The 8185-nt window shown below is 45.0% G+C and overlaps 1 long non-coding RNA gene across 1 annotated transcript; it reads left to right on the forward strand.

The window, feature by feature from the left end:
- The first annotated feature begins 454 nt into the window (after positions 1 to 454).
- Positions 455 to 2927, forward strand: LOC135374748 (uncharacterized). Its single transcript, XR_010417104.1, has 4 exons — positions 455 to 585; positions 1810 to 1884; positions 2332 to 2482; positions 2815 to 2927. It is a non-coding gene; the product is annotated as an uncharacterized LOC135374748 (long non-coding RNA).
- The last annotated feature ends 5258 nt before the right edge of the window (positions 2928 to 8185 follow it).

Raw genomic sequence — 8185 nt, forward strand, 5'->3', positions numbered from 1 at the left:
AGGGGGGGGGGGAACAAGAAAAGGGGAGGCGACACAAGGGTATTCGAGAAAAAAGAAAAACGTGTGGCAAGTGACGTATGAACAGGAGGTAAGTTTAGCTCTCTTTGAGCCCCGTAAAGGTCACTTTGCTAGAGCAAGTCAACGAGGAGTCCCTGTACACGCCACTTTCACCGCCCGACGAAGAAGCTTCCCAATCATAATCACAAAATAAAGTTGATGCTGTCGTTGTTCGATACGCTACTACCACAACGCTACGATCACACCTTTCCATGAATTTCGAAAGTATGCAATGCAGGCAACTGTAAAACCGAAACCAAAAACTAGCACTGACGTCACAGGCTGGCTCGCTCTTCTTTCCTTTTATTTGACTTACCCTCGGAAATGCATAAAAAAAAAGATGTAACGCATCATTCCTTGAGTATAAGCAAAAGCCTCAGGTCGTGTCCAGTCGTGCCTTCGTCGTTGTCGCATTCGGCCATTCGGCTAAGCCACTAAGCCCTAAGCCAAGGCAACACTGGACAAGACAAGAACGCTTGGGTTTGTGGTCGTCTGTCTCCGCATTCTCGGTTGTCGCAACTTTTGCCGGTATGCAATACTATGTCATGCGTTTTTGTCCAAAAACAGCTCATCAGGGAGCGGCTAGCTCGTTTTACCGAAAAATAAGATGTAAGGAAGCTGACACTTGCGAATTTTGCGTGTAGCATTGAGTTCATAACCCCTTCGCGGTCTCAGTTATTTATCGAATCATCTGGTCAGATGGCAAAGTCAGGTGAACCTTGCCACCGCTTCAGACTTGCTGAAATGAGGCTGAGGGTGTGTAAGCAGTGTAAGTTCGGATGCAGGTGTAGTGTTTGTGATACGAAACTGGCATTTGTAGCATGCGGTAGGCTAGAGTAAGGTCGTAGGGTCGTTATTAAATTCAAGCCAGTGAAACTGACGTAACAGGGCCATATGTTGATTTGGCTTTATTGGTTTGGAGTTTTGTGGCACCGGCTACATATGAAATGCATCAAGCACCGACGAATTAACGAAGAAATGAAATGTAAAATTCGGACGGCCAAGCCTTGTGTAGTGTCTGTCGTGAGCACCGTAACTCGTAGCTATTTAACTGAATTTATTTGGCAGGTTATGATGCCTGGCGATGGATTCTTACTGCTCTAACACTAGTCAAGTTAATTTAAATGTCAGATAGCTGTGTACAGTCACAGATACACCAAATAATCCATATCCTTAATATATACGACAACTTTCCATTTGTCACAACAAGTTCATGTCTGAGCACAAGAAATGGGGAAGTGGTTAAAAAAAAAAAAAAAACAAGATGGTGAAGCTGGGCCAGGGTATCTGGACCCTCACACCCCATATATGCCCCTGCCAATAATTGTGAACCCTTCGAATGAAGAACTCGCTCAACAAAGAACGCAGGATTGTTTCGTAGCAAAGTACAGTAGGAGCGGCACTCATGGAGTCACTGAGTCGCATTTTTATTATCTTGACGTTGAAAAGCTGCTTTATTTTTTTTTTTATTGTCGAAAGCTGCTTTATTTTGCTTTATTTTATTGTCGGAGCCACACATTTACTAGTGTATTGTAGCAGGCACACTGGGAACTGTAGCAATAGTGTGAATACGTTACAAGTTTTTCCAGACTATATTGTACTCGTTGGTATTTAGCAGAAATACTGCAGTTCTCCTTAGTGCCTTTCCACTGTTACTGCTTCACAATTTATATCGGGGACACGATTGATAATGCACTCTCTTCTCCTCTCTGCTTGACGTGTACATAATAGGTCATTCTGTTATACGACCAGGTCACAACAATGTCATATCTGCTCAGAACCGCTCTCCGTCGACACCCATTCAAGCCGGCTCTGTGTATGTCTTCAGTAAGTACACTGTATCATATAAAGAAAACCAAGCATTGTTGCGCATTTGCTGTTCAAACGTACAGACCGTACTATTCTACGTGTAAACACAGAAAAAGACTAAACATTTTCGGTCGCATTGCAAACTACAGATTCATCCATGGAGATGGTACAAAAGCACACAGTTCATGTCTCCTTGTCTAATGTGATGACATGCAGGCATTTTTTTGGCCAATATTTGTTTCGGTTTCAGTCCCTGGCTTGACCGTTTGGTTTTGGTTTCTCTGATGCAAAAGAAGCGCCATTTTTGTGTGTATCATGACATACACTACACTTACTTTGAGGAAACTTTGCAGAGTCATTCTGCTTTTGGGGACTTTATCGGATGCATGCAACAGTAGGAGTGTTTTTCGGACTGTGCAGAACTCCATTACGAGCGGACTCAACGTCCTGTGTCATGCCTTATAGTGTTCGACAGAAGCGGCAGAACCAAAGCCCGTCCCACCCTCAGAGGACCCAGCAAGGAAAGGGCAGATAGCGAAACGGTATCCCCGCTTATGTTCTACTTGAAGAAGGCAGGAAATATGTGTGGTGTGCCTGTGGTCTGAGCAATAAGCAGGTTGGTATTGCGCTAATGGGACTTCACAATTCAATTTGGGCATTTTATTCTTGTGACTTTGTTACAAAAGTGTTGTATTCTGTCTTGCTTTGATAATTTGTTTTGCTAACTTGATAATTTGCTTTGATTTGATAATTTGATAGACTGGGATGCACTTTTCTTTCAAGCACTGCACATACCCCTGCCTGTGCAACCCAGCAACAGTTGTTCATAGCAAAACTACTTGTACATCTTGTTGCTGCATTGCACATTGCAGAAGGGCCAGCAGAAACATGAAGGATTGCCTCACACACATTACCTGCACCTGGTGTGACTTTTATTAAACGTTTCAGCCATTTTGCGATTCCTCCCACAAGAAGATGGAGCACCCGATCAAGCCCATACACTTTACTGTAAAGGAGACAAAGAAGTACCTTCTCTGCAGGTGCAAGCAGACGAATAATAGGCCGTTCTGTGACATGACTCACGTTAAAACATGTAAGCATCCTCACGCTACTTGTATAGCTGCCTTAGATTATCATTATGGAACGTATGTGTGACACACACTCATGTGCATATTATATTTGCAGTCATCCCCGAATCTGTCCGCTCAAAGTTGAAGATAAAGCTGTGAGCTGGAGCTGTTTGTAGGTCCCATTTGACTTCTCAGTTTTTACCTGCCTTAGAGGAGTAGCCACGTTCCTGTTTCTCTGGTGTTGCCGACAGATGCGTTCCTCAACGGGATATTGCTGTTGCCTTTTAGACAGAAAATAAAGTTGACTAATCGAGTAGGCTGGCATGCCACGTGCAAAATATTTTAATAAGCTTAATTCCAAAGGCTGTAATGTAACTATACTTCGATGCAGTGATGGCCAGTAGTTAACTACATGTACTAGTTAAACTACCTGATTGTAGTTAAAAAGTAGTTTTCAACTACTTGCAGAAATGTAGTGGCAACTACTAGTTAAACTACAATTTTAAGTAGTTAACTACAGTAGTTAGGTTACTGAAGGCGCCAACTACAGTCGACCCCCGTTTATCCGGACGGTGCCGTTCCCGGCGAAATCGTCCGGATACCGGGGCATCCGGATAAATGAAACGACCGAATAGAAACGTCCTACAGAGCAAGGTTTAATTAAAACACAGAAATCTCGTCAATGACAGCTGTTACATAGTAGTGTAGGCACTCGTTTCCTGCAAAATTTTGCTAATTGCATAGATTTGAGCCACGCTGTTGCGCTGCTCGAAGAATGTCAATGTCGGAGCCTTGTTTCTCACTGGCGTCATCGGCAACGTCTTACTGCACATCATCGGAGGCAACAGCAGCAATCACACCGTCATCAGTCATAGCTGCACACGCGTCATCATCCTTATCAACGTCAACGTAGTCAGAAACCGCAGCATCATCTACGGAAGTCGCAGTGAGCCTCTGCATCAGGGATCGCAGCTCAGCTAGGGGAATGTCTTCATCGGCCAACGGACCGTAAGCTGCAAGCCCTCGCGTTGGAGTTTTCCCCTCTAGAAACGGACAGTTGATCGAGATATTTTCAAATGTCTCGACTGGTCAACGTGACCCAACGCACACAAACAGAAAAGGGGGTCATCGTGCACGGTTGTCTCCCCTATGGAGGAATGTAGGTCCCTGACGTGTGACGGGAATAACCCCAACACAGCAAAAAGGGTGACAAAGCGGGGTCAGCGTCTCCTCTTGCTCACGGTAGTCCGGATAACTGAAGCTGGATTACAAGAATTTTCGACTTTCGTTCCCTGGAATTCTTGTCCGAGTCCGGAAGCTGAAGTCCGGATAAACGAGAACAAAATACATGGAAGAAAATCCGTTCCCGGGCCTTTTGTCCAGATACCGCGGGATCCGGATAAATGAAGTCCGGATAAACGGGGGTCGACTGTACTTCCGAATTTGCCGCAAGCTTTACGGCACCATTGTGCTTCCGACTTTTACCTTGAGCTACTTGTTTGATGAGAACGGAGGTGCAGAGCAATTGTGTCGTGCATGTGTACTAAATCTTCACTTTTAATGCTTGTCTAGTGAAGCCTCATTTGCTGTGAAATAATTCTGTAACTTAGTTTATCGCGTAGGCACAGAAAGAATCCCGCCTCAAGCTTTGTACTTGACGATCATAGCAATTGCTTGAACATAAGTTTATCATTGCTTGTGATTCATATTTGGGTGTCCAAGAACACCACAAGGGATTGGTGTTGATGGACAACGTTAAGTAGTTATAGATGTAATTGAAGTACATTGCAGTAGTTGTAAATGTAGTTAAACTACATTGCAGTAGTTAAAGTAGTAGTTTTAACTGCTCCCCTGAAAAGTAGTTGAACTAGTAGCTAAACTACTCAATCGCAAAGTAGTTAGTAGTTATAGTTAAACTACTGTAGAAGTAGTTAGTGGCCATCACTGCTTTGATGTAATATGCACGATGTATCCGAACTATGAATGGATTATTAGGGAACGGACCCAAGTAGGGTCCGTAGCCAAGTAGGGACCCAAGTAGCCAAGCCATTCTGACCTCGATATACGAACGGGCGTTACGAAAGTAGAGAGCACAGGCCAATGGACCGGAGGATAATGAAAGTTCCTCAGTACATGCTGCCAAGGTCAAACATACAATGTCCCAACGCCACTACGTTCCACAAACATGATTCACCATTTCCTGAAAGAATAATTCGGGCGTTTACAGCCGAACAGTTGTGAGTTTGGACCAGGTCTCCGAGATTGAAACATATTGCCGTTCCAAGAGAATTAGGCGTTCAGTCCTGACAGCCGGTGACAAGCGTGATATTTGCCGTGGGAAACAGTCTCATCTGCGCGCAATACGGTACTTTGAGGACCGGGTGCATGAGTCAAGTGTCAGACTTCTGTCATCTCTTCTAAACGGGATAGGCCCTACAGAAAGTATGGTGCAAAGCACAATTACGCAGTATTTTCAAAAATAAAACTTATTCAAATCAATTTGCCATGGTTTTGTGAGGTATTTGTGCACTGCACACCTTGGACCTCGATTTACAAGTACCTCGATTTATATTTACAAATACCCTGCCAACCCTGCCTGAAATTCGGGAAGTTGACTTCAGCGGAAAACAGTAGCCATCCCTTTTTTCGGGTTCCCGAGCTGCTTTGCGACCCTTCGCTGAAGCTGCCACAACCCACAGTTTGGGAAGCACTGTTGAAGACACTATGGTACATATTACCGTGCTTACCAGCGTAGGTGCGAAGGATTGTGCTGAGGTTTTACTGTCACCATCTTTTGGTTGAACGTTGAGTGGACTGAAGGCAGTGGCGTAGCCAGACCTCCAAGGTAGGGGGGCTCGATACGAAAACTCCCCCCCCCCCCCCCCCCCCCCCCGCTGATCCTGTGTCGACAACACACACATACTTGTGCACACTGCAAACTGAGGATTAAAAAAAGGAGCGAAAATAGTTTATTGAGACGTTCACAGTACGACTACATGTATAGGCTGTCATGACCAATGAGGTGGTGTCACGAGATTGTAAGTATTTTGAAAAGCTCATACTTTGAAAACCATTCAAGAGTGCTTCTTAGATAGACGCCATGAACTGCAAGAACTTTCGCGATCGTCACAGTGGTCCCCCTATATATTATGTTCTCGGATTTGCACGATTTGTGTGGGTCGGTCCGGGGCAGGTAGAGGGGGCTCGAGCCCCCCCTAGCCCCCCCGTGGCTACGCCACTGGCTGAAGGCGTTCAGTGCGGACCGATCACGCAGAGCAGTACTGAAGTGTCTAGTGTGGGGACTCTCTTTTTCTTGGGTAACCAATGTTCTCCGGCATGCCCCAGTATACAACAAACATAGTCACAGAGAATACAATCCAGGCAGTGGGAAATTTAGAGATAGGGGAGACTGGTGAAGTTTGTCTCCCCTGATGCATTGCTGCTATGTTGTCAAAAATGCATACTGCAAAGACATGATGGGCGGTATACGTAACCATGTACCTAGCACGGATAGCACCATATTCATTCACACACAACACGAACATGCGATAATGCGAAGCAGAATTTTCACATTCCCATGGGAGAAAGTTTACAACTGTATGTGCTACCGGATGCAGGCAGTGAAAAGTGAACCTTGCAAAGTGCTTCAGTGATTAAATACGTCACGTGTGAAAGTAGTGTCACAGTGGCGCAACGCGTTAGTTGCACCGCCTAAGTGTCTCTGATATCATGCACACTGACGGTGCCAAAGAGGAACACGTGACTCATTGATGCCAAATGTTGAGCAATGCTGTGCCCGTTGCATCAAAACGCGAAAGCGTATTTGCGACCTGCCGTATAACTCCCAAGATGCAGGACGTACCAGCTTCCGGGACAGCTTGCCGTTGGAGTGTGATGCTGCGTGACACTTGCCTTGGCAGCATTTTGTATAACTTTTGTTTTGAGTACCATGTGTTGGTAGAGCTGAAGCAGATGAACAAAGGCAAAAGGGGACATTTTACCCTTCGTCGTTGCTTGCATTATTGGTTACGAAGTGCCGTTGTACTCAAGTACCTGTGTAGTATCGCATATGATGCTACCACCAGGGGCTTCTCGAGGCAGGCACGGGGGTCCGGTGGTGTGAACCGATGCGGGGCCTGGTTAGGGTTGCCACCAGGCCGGTTATACCGGAGGAAGGTGATACCGGCAGCCTTTTGCCGGTATTTGTGACTCAAGACCTTTCATATGGGCTTTTGCGGGGTTTTCCCTTCAACATTCCACTACAGCTTGAATAATTCTGGAGCATATAGACCCAACTCCGCAGTCACCAGTTCTTTCCTTAGTTATTCATTATTATTATTACGCACAGGAACACATGTTTCCTCGTATTATCTTGAGCTCTCTCTCTATCTCTCTGTTTTCTGTGTGTGGTCTTCCACCCCTCACCGACTTCCCTTTCCCGCGAGCCTTTCCTCCTTTCCCTCTATTCCACCTCCTCTCCCTCAGCCGGTATTTTTCACTACGAAAGGTGGCAACCCTAGGCCTGGTACAGAAATAATGGAAGTGCGAAAAAAAGAAAAAAAAAAAGAAAAGAAAGCACCATGGCCAGAGTTGCGTTTGCACCACAAAACACCAAATTATCAGCTACAAAAGAATAAAAATGCTTCAGCAGTACTCAAAATCTTTACTACGTTATACTCACTGATGGTGATTGTAGCTAAAAAGTAGTTATGACCTACTTGCAGAAATGTAGTGGCAACTACTAGTTAAACTATCTATTTCGAGTAGTTAACTACAGTAGTTAGGTTACTGCAGGCGCCAACTACTTCAGATTTTGCCACAAGCTTTGCGGCACGATTGTGCTTCCGACTTTTACCTTGAGCTAGTTGTTTGATGAGAACGGAGGTGCAGAGCAATTGTGCCGTGCATGTGTACTAAATCTTCACTTTTAATGCTTGTCTAGTGAAGCCTCATTTGCTGTGAAATAATTCTGCAACTTATTTGTGCGTGGCGCATTGATCTGTGACGAAGGAGCCCGAGCGTAAATCTCGTACATGGTCCATCGTATGATCCACGTAACTTTATAGCGGAAGCTTTCACTCCATAGAAAATATTTCCGCAGCAAGCTCTTTTGTCGGCGCATAATATACAAGAGGCAGGCAGTGGAATTAAGCGACGTAGGCACAAGAGTGTATTTTAAATATCATTATCACTGCTTGTGATTCATATTTAGATGTCCAAGAACGCTACAACGGATTGGTGTTGATGGA

This window comes from Ornithodoros turicata, unplaced genomic scaffold (assembly GCF_037126465.1).
Source record: "Ornithodoros turicata isolate Travis unplaced genomic scaffold, ASM3712646v1 ctg00000746.1, whole genome shotgun sequence".
Taxonomy (NCBI): Eukaryota; Metazoa; Arthropoda; class Arachnida; order Ixodida; family Argasidae; genus Ornithodoros; species Ornithodoros turicata.